Source organism: Taurulus bubalis, assembly GCF_910589615.1.
Source record: "Taurulus bubalis genome assembly, chromosome: 18".
NCBI classification, from domain to species: domain Eukaryota; kingdom Metazoa; phylum Chordata; class Actinopteri; order Perciformes; family Cottidae; genus Taurulus; species Taurulus bubalis.
The window spans coordinates 1,599,850-1,615,102 of NC_136606.1; the positions used below are offsets into that span (position 1 = coordinate 1,599,850).

The 15,253-nt window shown below is 42.5% G+C and overlaps 1 protein-coding gene across 1 annotated transcript in view; it reads right to left on the bottom strand.

The window, feature by feature from the left end:
• LOC306750688 (sodium channel protein type 3 subunit alpha-like) overlaps nucleotides 1-15,253 on the bottom strand; it is a gene marked incomplete at its 3' end in the record, with an annotated part of 107,146 nt that overhangs the window by 62,847 nt on the left and 29,046 nt on the right. The gene's annotated exons all lie outside the window — the stretch shown is intronic.

A 15,253-nucleotide genomic window follows, 5' to 3' on the forward strand; every position in this document is an offset into this window, starting at 1 on the left:
GTCAGGTGGCTGCATTCTCCTGACCTTTGAGGATGGATTGAACCGTTCCTGCTCCTAACTTGTTTTTTTAAATTCAGAACTAAATAATTGTACAATTCCACAAATGGAGGATGCTTTGATCCTTTACTTCAGTAAAAGTAGAAATACAAGTGTAAAGGTTTCCAACACAGTGAGGGCGTCTGTGATCAAACAGCGAGAGGGAAAATGTTTCTGCTGAACAACTTAGAGACTTTTAGAGAGATGCTCACAGGTGAAGTTCAGGTAGCACTTTATAATAACTAGACACTATTTAGCATTAGTAAAGCATGAATAAACACTGAATTCATCATTTATAAAGCATTATTCCAACATGAACACTCATTAGTAACTCATTAATATGCAATTCATGCAATGACTGTAATCTTTGAATTTTAACTTTGGTACTAAAAATCATAAAATAATCCTGTTTTAATAACTTTATGAAGGAAATCCATCGTTATAATAAATTCTTATCCACTCTTCACTTGTGGTATTTTACTCTCTCTGTCTTATTTACTTTACTCTCATTGCTCTTGTATTATATTTTGCAATGGTGTCAATTTTTTTTTACATTTAACCATTTTTATTCTATTGTTTGTTTTGCTGTTCTTCTGTTTTTCATCTTTAATGAAACTCTGGCACAAGAATTTCCTTCTAGATTAATAAAAAGAAAGATCTTATTTTACATTTTATTTTATAAAAGCTCCTTGAAGCAAATCTTTAAATCAAATGTATTTCATTTAAATTTCTTAAATATAATTGTAACAATCTACCTTTTAAATTTGAGTGAAACGGACTTAAATGAAGACAAAAGAACAAAAGAAATCCTCAGGCAGTTAACTTTAACTTTCTGTCCAAAGAAACAAAAGAGACTTCTGTGAAGTGAGAGGAGTGATGAAGACGAGCAGGAGGAAGAGGGTGACATTAGCTCTGAGTCACTGAAAGAAAACAAAGGGTTGCCGCTGAGCGCAGACGTTACCTGGGGATTCAAACCCACGACCCTGCGCTCACGAGGCTGTCCACCAACTGCCTGTTTTATTATCACTTACTTTATTAAGTTATGTAAGAGCTGCATTACACAACGAAACTTAAAATATCTTTCATGAGAACAGAGTTCCTATGTATATATTATATAATATATATATATATATATATATATATATATATTATATGCATTATATAATATATAAGAGAGAGATATATATGAATATACTGTATATCTAATATATATATTATATGTATTATATAATATATAAGATATATATATATAAATACTGTATATCTAATATATATATATATATATATATATATATTACATAATATATATATATATATACACACATATAAATAATATATATGCATTAGTGTATATTAGTACATGATCAATAATTCTAGTTATAGCTTATAGTGTTAATACAACGTGCACGGTCAGTAAGATTATAGTTATTTCAGTATTTCCATAATATCTGTAAATGAAATCTTAACTTTCTCTCAGCTAATCAATCAAAACGTTGTTTAAGTGCTGAACATAACATTATATTTCATTCTAGTAATTACATTTTATAGAAATTAATGAAAAACATTGTTGTAATAGCAGCTCATTTTAAATAATAATTAATTTCCATCGCTTGTTGCTACTTTAATTAAATACAACATGAAAACCAAAACCCTTCACTTCCATTCATGCATTACATCGTCTTTAATAATATATATAATATACATTCTACTTCACGACACTACGTATGCACGTGTAGTTTATTGTGTATTCGTCATGTCTGTTAGTTTTGTTTTAAATAAAGAAGACGCGTGCTTGAAGGTCCACCGTATCGTTCAGCCAATAACAAAAGCCGTATTATTACACTAATAACTCTGAATATGAATCGGGAGTTGACCTTTGAAGCGTTTAACTGGAGAAGTCAATTTCATGCCTTTTAAATCTCCAAATAACGAGCAGAATTTGTGTTATGAAACCAGAAAAAAAAGACAGGTTCTCAGCTCGTCAGCACGCAAAAGCAATCAGGCTGCAAATGACTGAGTAGCATTATTATTATTACCGTAAAGCAGCTGTAAATGACTGAGTAGCATTATTATTATTACCGTAAAGCAGCTGTAAATGACTGAGTAGCATTATTATTATTACCGTAAAGCAGCTGTAAATGACTGAGTAGCATTATTATTATTACCGTAAAGCAGCTGTAAATGACTGAGTAGCATCATTATTACCGTAAAGCGACTGTAAATGCAGTAAACACTGTGGTAGAAGCACAGCCGGAAACCAGACAGACAAGAATGTCCAGTCAACACGCTGAGTGCAATCTTTACAGCAACCAGAACCGTTAAGGCCATAAAGCATGCGCCGCTTTTCCAAACATTACGGTAACATAAAAAACAACACATAAAGTAAAGTGAGATAAAAGGTTACGATTCACTGCACAGCTTATACAAATATTGGGGAGTAAAAACAATCAACTTTAAATCAATACAACTTTCCACGCATCTGCACAGCTCATCCAGACACTACAGTAACAATAAGCATCAATGCTAACGTAATAAAGCACTCAGACTCACTGCACCGCTTTTACAAAGAGTAGGTAGTAAACACACAACAATTAACTTTAAATCAATACAACTTTCCAACTCTCTGCTCATCTAAACATTACGGTAACAATCAATCAACTTTAATGAGATAAAAGGTTCCAACTGACTGCTCTGCTCTCTAAACATTACGGTAACAATATATATACATGCTAACGTAATACAGCACTTTCACAAACATTACGGTAACAATAACTATACATGCTAACGTAATACAGCAGTTTTACAAACATTACGGTAACAATAACTATACATGCTAACGTAATAAAGCACTTTCACAAACATTACGGTAACAATAACTATACATGCTAACGTAATAAAGCACCTATACAAACATTACGGTAACAATAACTATACATGCTAACGTAATAAAGCACCTATACAAACATTACGGTAACAATAACTATACATGCTAACGTCATACAGCAAACATGAGCAACTGGTTTACTGTCACAGCAACTGGTTTACAGCAAGAGCAACCGGTTTACAGCAAGAGCAACTGGTTTACAGCAAGAGCATCTGTTTACAGTCACATCAACTGGTTTACAGCAAGAGCAACTGGTTTACTGTCACAGCAACTGGTTTACAGCAAGAGCAACTGGTTTACAGCAAGAGCAACCGGTTTACAGCAAGAGCAACTGGTTTACAGCAAGAGCAACCGGTTTACAGCAAGATCAACTGGTTTACAGCAAGAGCAACCGGTTTACAGGAAGAGCAACTGGTTTACAGCAAGAGCAACCGGTTTACAGGAAGAGCAACTGGTTTACAGCAAGAGCAACCGGTTTACAGCAAGAGCAACCGGTTTACAGCAAGAGCAACTGGTTTACAGCAAGAGCATCTGTTTACAGTCACATCAACTGGTTTACAGCAAGAGCAACTGGTTTACTGTCACAGCAACCGGTTTACAGCAAGAGCAACTGGTTTACAGCAAGAGCAACTGGTTTACAGCAAGAGCAACCGGTTTACAGGAAGAGCAACTGGTTTACAGCAAGAGCAACCGGTTTACAGCAAGAGCAACTGGTTTACAGCAAGAGCAACTGGTTTACAGCAAGAGCAACTGGTTTACAGGAAGAGCAACTGGTTTACAGCAAGAGCAACTGGTTTACAGCAAGAGCATCTGTTTACAGTCACATCAACTGGTTTACAGCAAGAGCAACTGGTTTACTGTCACAGCAACTGGTTTACAGCAAGAGCAACCGGTTTACAGGAAGAGCAACTGTTTACAGCAAGAGCAACCGGTTTACAGGAAGAGCAACTGGTTTACAGCAAGAGCAACTGGTTTACAGCAAGAGCAACTGGTTTACAGCAAGAGCAACTGGTTTACAGCAAGAGCATCTGTTTACAGTCACATCAACTGGTTTACAGCAAGAAGGAGGTCATTAAATCAGCTGTTGATATGATGCAATAAAACAAAAAGAGGTGGAATGTGATCATAAAAAGCAGAGGAGCTGCTTGCACCAACACTTTGTCAACAGAGTTCTGTGATGTCACGACAACAAGAAACACACAAAAACACACAAAACACACAAAACACACTGAGCTGCTGACACAAACTTTACGGTAACAAGAATCAATGCTGACGGAATTAAAAACGATTACAGTAAAATCTAAGGAGCTGATATTACAAACATTACAGTAACACACACACACACACACACACACACACACACACACACACACACACACACACACACACACACACACACACACACACACACACACACACACTTCCATCCATCTCATGGCAAGTGAGTCAACATGGTGGCATGTGAGTGGATGTGAAGTGTGTATGATGGGTCGACTGAGTCTGTGTGGTGTGTGCGTGCGTGCGTGCGTGTGTGTGTGTGTGTGTGAGGTGTCAGACTGTGAGACAGCCAGCAGTTATCTCTCACACACACCTCTGTCTATGTTAATGGAGGGACGCCACTTCAGACCCCCCCCCCCCCCCCCCCCCTACTTGTACAATAACTTTGACCAGTACTTTCACTAGTACTTTGAGCAGTACTTTCACTAGTACTTTGAGCAGTACTTTCCTCCAGCTCAGTGAGAGAAGTACATAGGCAACACTAAGAGAGAGAGAGAGAGAGACAGAGAAAGAGAGAGAGAGAGAGAGAGAGACAGAGAAAGAGAGAGAGAGAGAGAGAGAGAGAGACAAACAAACATGTTGGGGCTATTCTGGGATATATCCTGTGCGTGTGTGTGTGTGTGTGTGTGTGTGTGTGTGTGTGTGTGTGTGTGTGTGTGTGTGTGTGTTCATGTTCCTCTGCCATTCAGTTCTGTTCCTGATGACCTCCTGCACACATGCACACACACACACACACACACACACACACACACACACACACACACACACACACACACACACACACACACACACACACACCTCTAATTATAACACTCAGGTAAACTCGAGTCCGGGGGAAGAGAGTACTTAGCATTGCTATAGCAACCGGCTGGTTGCCGGGTGAGATTGTTTTGTGCCATCTCTGTTGGGATTGTGTGTGTGTATGTGAGTGTGTGTGTGTGTGTGTGTGTGTGTGTGTGTGTGCGTGCTTGCGTGTGTGTGTCTGTGTGTGTGTGTGTCTCGTGTGTGTGTGTGTGTGTGTGTCTTATCAAGACTCCAGTGAACTCAAAGCCGTCTCTCTGCCTCAGTAGTCAGAATATGATTCATATAGAATCATTACATCATCAAACATCAGATATTGACCTTTGACCTTTTTTAAAATAATGTAACTTTGTTCAGATAATCTAATCTACGCTGAGTTCATCACACTCATTATAATATTGTCAAATTCACTGTGTATTGTAATTTAACCTAAACTATCTTCATCTACGTCACTCTAGTGTTGTGATGTTGTGTATTCATATTTAATCCAATCCAGACTAATCTATCATAATGTATCACAATCTATCACAATCTATCATAATCTATCACAATCTATCATAATCTATCATAAACAACACGGAAAATTTCAGCACAAATATGAGCAGTGTTGTTAGCGTTAGCTGCAGCAGCTAGCTCCCCGACAACCACCAAAGGTAGCGTTCCTGCCCGGCTCGACCAGCAGCAACACGCTGTGGCTGTTTATGATTCAATACGACTGCAGATGTAAAAACAGTAACACAACCAGCAGTTCACTCACCAGACGCTCACAACCCTCCATAACCCTCTGTGGGAAAGACGTCATCAGTAAATCCACCAGCAAGTCCGTTTCTCAGGCTTCAGCCTGAGCTTCTAGGTTCTAGCTACTAGCTTCTAGCTTCTAGCTACTAGCTACTAGCTTCTAGCTTCCAGCTTCTAGCTTCTAGCTACTAGTCTCTAGCTTCTAGCTACTAGCTTCTAGCTACTAGCTTCTAGCTACTAGCTACTAGCTACTAGCTTCTAGCTTCTAGCTACTAGCTTCTAGCTACTAGCTACTTGCTTCTAGCTTCTAACTAATAGCTACTAGCTACTAGCTTCTAGCTACTAGCTTCTAGCTTCTAGCTAAGGCAAAGGTTTAAACTGCTTTGCTGACATAGAGACACAGGAGAGAACAAATCTAAGTGGATGAAAGTTCTCCTTAAACCAGCTGCACTAGAAGCAGCGCTGCAGACTGAAGGCAGAGCAACAGAGGAAGACAGGAGCTGTGCAATGAGAAAATAAGCTGATAGGGAAACATAATAATAATACAAGTAGTGTATTTGTGAAAAACAATTAAATTATAAAATAGCTATAACTTGGTAATTGTGTTTAGGTCAGCAAAGAAGGCTTACAGGCCCTGAGGGCACCACTGGTCCTGATGATGTTTACTCATTTGGTAATAGACCACATCCATACTCTCCAGCCATGGGTTCAATACCCGCTGGTCTGGAGGCTGTTGACTCAGCCTCTCTGGCTCCCTCTCTGGTTCCTTCTCTGGTCCCCTCTCTGGTTCCCTCTCTGGTTCCCTCTCTGGTTCCCACTCTGGTTCCAACTCTGGTTCCCACTCTTGTTCCTTCTCTTGTTCCCTCTCTGGTTCCTTCTCTTGTTCCTTCTCTGGTTCCCTCTCTGGTTCCTTCTCTGGTTCCCTCTCTGGTTCCTTCTCTGGTTCCCTCTCTGGTTCCCACTCTTGTTCCTTCTCTTGTTCCTTCTCTTGTTCCTTCTCTGGTTCCCTCTCTGGTTCCTTCTCTGGTTCCCTCTCTGGTTCCTTCTCTGAATCCCTCTCTGGTTCCCTCTCTGGTTCCTTCTCTGGTTCCCTCTCTGGTTCCCACTCTTGTTCCTTCTCTTGTTCCTTCTCTGGTTCCCTCTCTGGTTCCCACTCTTGTTCCTTCTCTTGTTCCCTCTCTGGTTCCTTCTCTTGTTCCTTCTCTTGTTCCCTCTCTGGTTCCTTCTCTGGTTCCTTCTCTGGTCCCCTCTCTGGTCCCCTCTCTGGTTCCCACTCTTGTTCCTTCTCTTGTTCCTTCTCTGGTTCCCTCTCTGGTTCCTTCTCTGGTTCCCTCTCTGGTTCCTTCTCTGAATCCCTCTCTGGTTCCCTCTCTGGTTCCTTCTCTGGTTCCCTCTCTGGTTCCCACTCTTGTTCCTTCTCTTGTTCCCTCTCTGGTTCCTTCTCTGGTTCCCTCTCTGGTTCCTTCTCTGGTTCCCTCTCTGGTTCCTTCTCTGGTTCCCTCTCTGGTTCCTTCTCTGGTTCCCTCTCTGGTTCCTTCTCTGAATCCCTCTCCGGTTCCCTCTCTTGTTCCTTCTCTGGTTCCCTCTCTGGTTCCCTCGCTGCTCTACATGCATTACACTCCTGCTGGGCTGTGAGTCCTCGAGTGGCTCATTATGAGCGATGTGTGTCGCTACGTGAGGACGAGTGCTAAGTCATGTTCCTCTCACCGGCTGTGTGCAAATGATTTATGGTGTGTGTGTGTGTGTGTGTGTGTGTGTGTGTGTGTGTGTGTGTGTGTGTGTGTGTGTATGTATGTATGTGTGGGAGGGGCTACAGAAATAGACGGTCAGGACGGAGACCATCACCGACCAGAGACGTGGGCTTGAGATCAGCTCAGCATCCGTCTGTCAGTCTGACTGCCGATCAATAATCACCTCAGAGCTCATGGTGGTCTCTCTCCCTCTCTCTCTCTTTGTCTCTCTCTCTCTATGTCTCTCTCTATTTGTCTCTCTCTCTCTCCTCTCTCTATGTCTCTCTCTCTCTCTATTTGTCTCTCTCTCTCCTCTCTCTCTATTTGTCTCTCTCTCTATGTCTCTCTCTATTTGTCTCTCTCTCTCTCCTCTCTCTCTCTATGTCTCTCTCTCTATTTGTCTCTCTCTCTCTCCTCTCTCTCTCTCTCTCGCTCTCTGTCAGAAACATTTCTATCAAACTATTTTTCTGCCAGAAATAGTTTTGCACTCGATTTCTTCTCATTTTTATTTTTTTTTTATTTATCCATTTGCTACAAAATATCAGATTAATTTACATTTGTGAAATAAAATACTAAAACAATACTAAATAGAGTCCCTCAGCAGTCGACCCGCTAGTCGAAGCGTGAAACATTATGGAGCCCATGAGGGACATTGTGAGGTAGAGGAGACAGGAGGGACATTGTGAGGTAGAGGAGACATGAGGGACATTATGAGGTAGAGGAGACATGAAGGACATTGTGAGGTAGAGGAGACATGAGGGACATTGTGAGGTAGAGGAGACATGAGGGACATTATGAGGTAGAGGAGACATGAAGGACATTATGAGGAAGAGGAGACAGGAGGGACATTGTGAGGTAGAGGAGACAGGAGGGACATTGTGAGGTAGAGGAGACATGAGGGACATTGTGAGGTAGAGGAGACATGAGGGACATTGTGAGGTAGAGGAGACAGGAGGGACATTGTGAGGTAGAGGAGACATGAGGGACATTGTGAGGTAGAGGAGACAGGAGGGACATTGTGAGGTAGAGGAGACAGGAGGGACATTGTGAGGTAGAGGAGACAGGAGGGACATTGTGAGGTAGAGGAGACATGAGGGACATTGTGAGGTAGAGGAGACATGAGGGACATTGTGAGGTAGAGGAGACAGGAGGGACATTGTGAGGTAGAGGAGACAGGAGGGACATTGTGAGGTAGAGGAGACATGAGGGACATTGTGAGGTAGAGGAGACATGAGGGACATTGTGAGGTAGAGGAGACAGGAGGGACATTGTGAGGTAGAGGAGACAGGAGGGACATTGTGAAGTAGAGGAGACAGGAGGGTTTGTTTGGAACTGAAGTCGATTTATTTAGTTTTTAAAAAAAGAAACAAATAAAAAGATGATGACCTCAATCAGCTGTTTAACTATTCTATTCTATGACATGATTTATGATTTGACCTCAGTAGACATGAACTATGTTCCTGCTCTCGTTCAAGTACTAAAGTACACAAGTTACACACAATATTTGTTGTTTGATGTTTTTGTGTGAATGAAATCAACGAATGGTTCAAAAATCTGATTTCTTCTTCCTCAGTTAACAGAGCTGCTCCCTCTGTCCTCTGGTTACCCATGATGGTGTGTGTGTGTGTGTGTGTGTGTGTGTGTGTGTGTGTGTGTGTGTGTGTGTGTGGATCCTCCAGAAGGTCAGTGCGTTGACTCAAAGCCGCTTCACTTCACTCCATCTTGTATTCTGGTGATTTCTCAGAAGGTGTCATCCATACGAGCTGCTGGGTGTCGACGTGTTGACCTTTGACCTCAACCGTGACCCGGTCCTCCTAGTAGAAGTACTAAAGTAAAGTAGAAGTACTACGGTAAAGTAGAAGTATTATGGTAAAAGTAGAAGTATTACAGTGAAGTAGGAGTACTACGGTGAAGTAGAAGCTGTGAACGCGTTGTTTTTGTTACATTATTATCAGACCAGAGCTTCAGACTAGAGCTTCAGACTAGAGCTCCAGACCAGAGCTTCAGACCAGAGCTTCAGACCAGAGCTTCAGCCTAGAGCTTCAGACCAGAGCTTCAGACTAGAGCTTCAGACTAGAGCTCCAGACCAGAGCTTCAGCCTAGAGCTTCAGACCAGAGCTTCAGACCAGAGCTTCAGACCAGCGCTTCAGACCAGAGCTTCAGACCAGCGCTTCAGACTAGAGCTTCAGACTAGAGCTTCAGACCAGAGCTTCAGAACGAGCTGCAAACTCACCAACAAATAGTTGTGATGCTAAACTTTCTCATCTGAGCTTTTCTGTGTCTTTTATTTGTTTTACTGCAGAAGAAGAAACGAGGGAAATGAGGAAATAATGAGGTGTTTTTCTCCCTTTGGTGTTTTAGCATCAAGGAAGAAACAAAAGGATCACAAGAGCTTTAGAGCTGTTACCAACACACACACACACACACACACACACACACACACACACACACACACACACACACACACACACACACACACACACACACACACACACACACACTCTCTTATCTCCCGGTGGTCTGTAGTTTAGGTGGAAACCTCTTTTGTGTCTTTGGACAGATGTCACATTCAAAGCCTCCAGGAGAACTCATAACTCAAACTAAGCACACACACTGACGCAGGGACACACACTCTCTCTCTCACACACACACACACACACACACACACACACACACACACACACACACACACACACACACACACACACGTGTGCACTCAGACAAAATCAACCCTTTCAATATGGTAGTTGAGTTATTGATCAGTGCAGCTTTTAACATAATGTTTTAATCATATATAACAGAAAGAGGGGGGGAGTGTGTATGGTTGTGCAATGTGCACACACACATTTAAAGTTCACACACACAGAGTTGTGCATCAACATGTCGGCTACCAGCAGCAGAGGAAACGGAGCTTGAGTTGAAAATGAACTGGAACACCGGACGAGAAGGCTGGAGTAATGTAATGACACACACACACACACACACACACACGGCTGGATGCTAGGCTAATGGAATGATGGATATCAGCTCAATGTGACGCAGTGTGTATTCCAGGAAAGTCGCCCCTAGGCAGATATTCAGGAAGCAGGCATATTTCAGACATATTTCTTTTCATATTTCTCGCTGCGTTGACCCCAGACTAACTCCTCCCCGCTTCGTAAGCGACTTCTTGAACAACCAATGACAGTACCTGAAAACACAAATTAAATTATGAAATGGCCTTTTTGTTTTACTTCGCAGTACTAAACGTATTTTTTGATTATGCATTTCACATTACACGTTTTCTGAGACTGCGTGTTTATTGAGGCATTTTCTACCTAAATATGTGCATATTTACATAACATGACATTTACAAAACATAAATCAGACTATTTGATAAATTAAGGTTTAATTTTGTTGGCATATTAGAGCCAAATGTTTTTACAGAGAGGATTATAGAGATCTCTTTATTACCTTACACACATTCTGAAGACTCAAAACATGACGTCATAGAAATCCCAATGCACCTTCATCATCATCATCATCATCATCATCATCATCACTGACACCAAGAGGCTTCATTGTGTAACTTTTATGAACGCAGCCTCCTGCGCCTGAGAAGCGCGGTGAGGAGCTCGGAGCAGATTGCAGCTCCACCTGAACCGTCCCGGCTCCTCCCCCGTGGAGGCTCCTCCCACCTGGGACGCGACCCAGAACACGCCGGTGGTAAAGATCCCATCTGGCTTGAGAAGGACCCCCAGGAGCCGCTGGAGGACACGACCGAGCTTTCTGCGCTGGCGATTGCGCAACACTCACAAATACAAGCTGCTTATTTAGTGGGAAATAAAGTTTAGCTCGAAACAAAACCTGGCCAGGTGTTCGAACGCGTCTCCCAAACCGGAGGAGTTCAATAGAAGTGAGTTCTCACCAAAAGATCCTCTTCTGGAGGAACACTGAGGACCCTCCACTACAGGAGGGAATACTCTGTTGTACCGGCTTTGAGGACTGTTGGACTCGCCTTCAAAAGCAAAGTCTGTGTGTGTGTGTGTGTGTGTGTGTGTGTGTGTGTGTGTGTGTGTGTGTGTGTGTGTGTGTGTGTGTGTGTGTGCCTATTTTTCAGGAAAATATTTGGCTTACATAATTCAGCGACTGGAACTGACGATGAAATGACAACGACCGACTCGGGACCAGGAGTCGATTCTTTTTAAAAGCTCGTTATGAAACAGGGTTTAACCGGCCGAGAGGGACTTCCTGGACGCCGGATCAGGCTCCTCCCACTTCCTCCCGGTGACCTCCATGAGGGGTCATGCATGCCGACTGAGCTCCCGTGACGAGCGGCCCTAACGACGGACGGCTAATTAGCGTCCTTAACGAGGCCGGCGTGTTGGAGGCATGTCAGCAGAATACCACACGACTCTATTCATACATAAATATTCAAGCTTTTGCATTCCCAGCAAACTGCCCCTCAGACTCATTAAAGGCAGAACGATGGAACACGTTCAATCAGGAGGTTTTTTATTTATTTATTTTCTATCATTCACTTTCTATTTCATTTCAGATCTGAAGTGATTGAACAGATTGTGAGCCAGAGGAAATAGAAATAAAAATAAAGCTACAGACTTGGATTCGAGGCAAATAATGTGATTTGTGATTTTAGAGACGAACCGAAATGTTGCAGCTGAGGCGGTGAGGGGTCTGCAGCGTCAAACATGGGACTTCAGACCAAATCAATCAATCAAAACTCAACCCTCAGTCTAAACTTGGGAGGTCAAGGGTCGGGATGAATGCTGGGAATTTCTCCATTTGAGACTGAAACAGATTTATATGTGTTGTGTTTAAAACGCTACGGCGATGAAATGACTGCAAACATCAAACTGTTGACAACTTAGACGTTAGCCGGGCGGTTAGCTCAGGAGCTAGTCAGCTAGCTCGAGCAAAAGTCTGAGTTGATTTTCAAGTTGGCAATATTTTTGATGAATGAACCACAAATACAAAATCCAAACGGTCGATTTATATTAAATAAATGTGGACTTTGAAGTGGGACGAGTTGTATTGATAAAGGCAGAAACCCCCGGACTGAGCGCTGGGCCACCGCTAACCGACACGGTGCCGCCTTCAACCTCTTCATCTTCAGCCTCTGATTCTGGGAATCAACTTCCAGCAGAAGAATAACTGCAGAAGAATAACTGCAGCGCTCAGCGTTTTTGATCCGTGGCGTCCATCGTTAGTCGGATGCCACTGCAGGTACACACCTGCACACGCTGACACACACCTGCACACGCTGACACACACCTGCACACGCTGACACACACCTGCACACGCTGACACACACCTGCACACGCTGACCTGCATGAGGAGGAATTTAAGCTGCTGGAGGGCTTTCAGTGTGCTGTTATACGTTCACTGCAGCAAAGGACCGAGCTCAGCTCCGGTGGACTGAATAGGACGTCCACGGCCCGGATACGTGAGGATGAACTCCTCCCAGAAACAACATGGCCAACACGACTCATCATATCTGAACGCAGACCCTGTGATGTCCCTTAAAGACCAATTATGAGACAATGAACCCCAAAAACCACCACCTCTCAGACCTATGGCTGGTTAGCCTCCGTTACACATCTCTCTGTGGCTACTGTGTGTCTCTTTGTAGTTACTGTGTGTCTCTTTGTAGTTACTGTGTGTCTCTTTGTAGTTACTGTGTGTCTCTCTGTAGTTACTGTGTGTCTCTCTGTAGTTACTGTGTGTCTCTTTGTAGTTACTGTGTGTCTCTTTGTAGTTACTGTGTGTCTCTTTGTAGTTACTGTGTGTCTCTTTGTAGTTACTTTGTGTCTCTCTGTAGTTACTTTGTGTGTCTTTGTGGTCAGTCTTTGTGTCTCTGTAGTTACTTGTATGTGTCTTTGAGGTTACTCTGTGTCTCTCTGAGGTTACTTTGTGTCTCTTTGTTCTTACTTTGTGTCTCTTTGTTCTTACTCTGTGTCTGTTTGTTATTACTTTGTGTCTGTTTGTTATTACTTTGTGTCTGTTTGTTCTTACTTCGTGTCTGTTTGTTATTACTTTGTGTCTCTTTGTTCTTACTTTGTGTCTGTTTGTTCTTACTTTGTGTCTGTTTGTTATTACTTTGTGTCTGTTTGTTATTACTTTGTGTCTGTTTGTTCTTACTTTGTGTCTGTTTGTTCTTACTTCGTGTCTGTTTGTTATTACTTTGTGTCTGTTTGTTCTTACTTTGTGTCTCTTTGTTCTTACTTTGTATCTGTTTGTTCTTACTTTGTGTCTGTTTGTTATTACTTTGTGTCTCTTTGTTCTTACTTTGTGTCTGTTTGTTATTACTTTGTGTCTCTTTGTTCTTACTTTGTGTCTCTTTGTTCTTACTTTGTGTCTCTTTGCGGTCAGTCTTTGTGTGTCTTTGAGTCTTTTTAGCCTCTTTGTTGTGGTTTTGGTCTATTTGTAGTCTATTTGTGTCTCCTTGCAGTTTATTATGTCTCTTTGTAGTTTGTTTATGTTTCTGTGTTGACGTTGAGTATCTTTGTATTTGCTGTGTGTCTCTTTGTACTCAGTCTTTTTGTGTGTCTCTAGTTTAACGTCAGAGTTATTTTTTTGTCTCTTTGCAGCTGCTTTGCATCTCTTTGTGGTTGTTTTTGTCTCTATGTGGTCTATGTTATGTGTCAAAACAGTCACTTTATGTTTCTTTGAGGTCATTTTGCGTGTCTTCCTGGTTGTAACTCGTCTCTCTTTGAGTCACATTTTGCTCCTGGACCTGCGTTCAGTAATCCATCCGTATAAAAGACGGAAAGGTCCACAAGAGACGACGTCATTCACCAAACGTTCCCCAAACACAACTACTTGGCTAATGAAGTGATTGTGCGGCTGGTAGTGCAGTCAGTGTGTATGTCAGAGCGGGTTAGCTCAATGACCTTTGCCCTCAGGCCCCGAGGATCAGCGTCATGCGTGAGCCGAGTAGCTTCAGACAGGAAGCAAACAACCCTGAGATCAACATCACTGTCACCACTCTCTCTCTTTCTCTCTCTCTCTCTCTCTCTCTCTCTCTCTCTCTCTCTCTCTCTCTCTCTCTCTCAGATACAATGCCAAACTTACACCCATAATTCATATTCAGTCAAACTCATACATATTGAGTCAGATTTTTATCAAATAGCACTTTGGACCAGTACACAACCTTGAAACCACCACAGGTATGTTAGATGGGTTGTCATTGCACAGCGCCATCATCATGTCGACATTTTATTGGTTCATGACCGAAAACCTACAGATTTAATGTCCGTTATCTCCTCGTTCGTTCTTTATAGCGCTGTATTTTCCTCCTTGTTTTCCTCTTTTATCTTAATCTCTTCCTCCTTCACCCTTAATTTAGTTCATTTTATTTCCTTTGTGCCCTTTTCGTCTCCCACGTCTCCTCCTCTTCTTTCCTCCCTCTTCTTTCCTCCCTCCTCTTTCCTTGTCTCCTCTCTCCTCACCTCCTGTTATCTGTCGTTCCTCCTCACATTATTTCTCTCATCTATCTGCTCCGCTCTCCTCCAGTATGGCCTCGCTCCATCTTCCTCTCCTTCTGCTCTTCCTCTCTTCCTCCTGTCTCCTCTAATACCCCTCCGTCCATCTCCTCCCTCATTTATCTTCCTCATCCTCCTTTCTGCTTCGCCTCCTCTTCCTCCTCCTGACTCTCCCCGCAGCATCTTCCCCTCGTCGAGCTTCGTGTCGGTTAGCTTCCCGATAGCCTGCCGGCCGTGAGTTTGCGTCGTCGATGTGTTTCACGTGGCCATCGAGCTTCAGGACGCCTCTGGAGCTCGATGGCCAA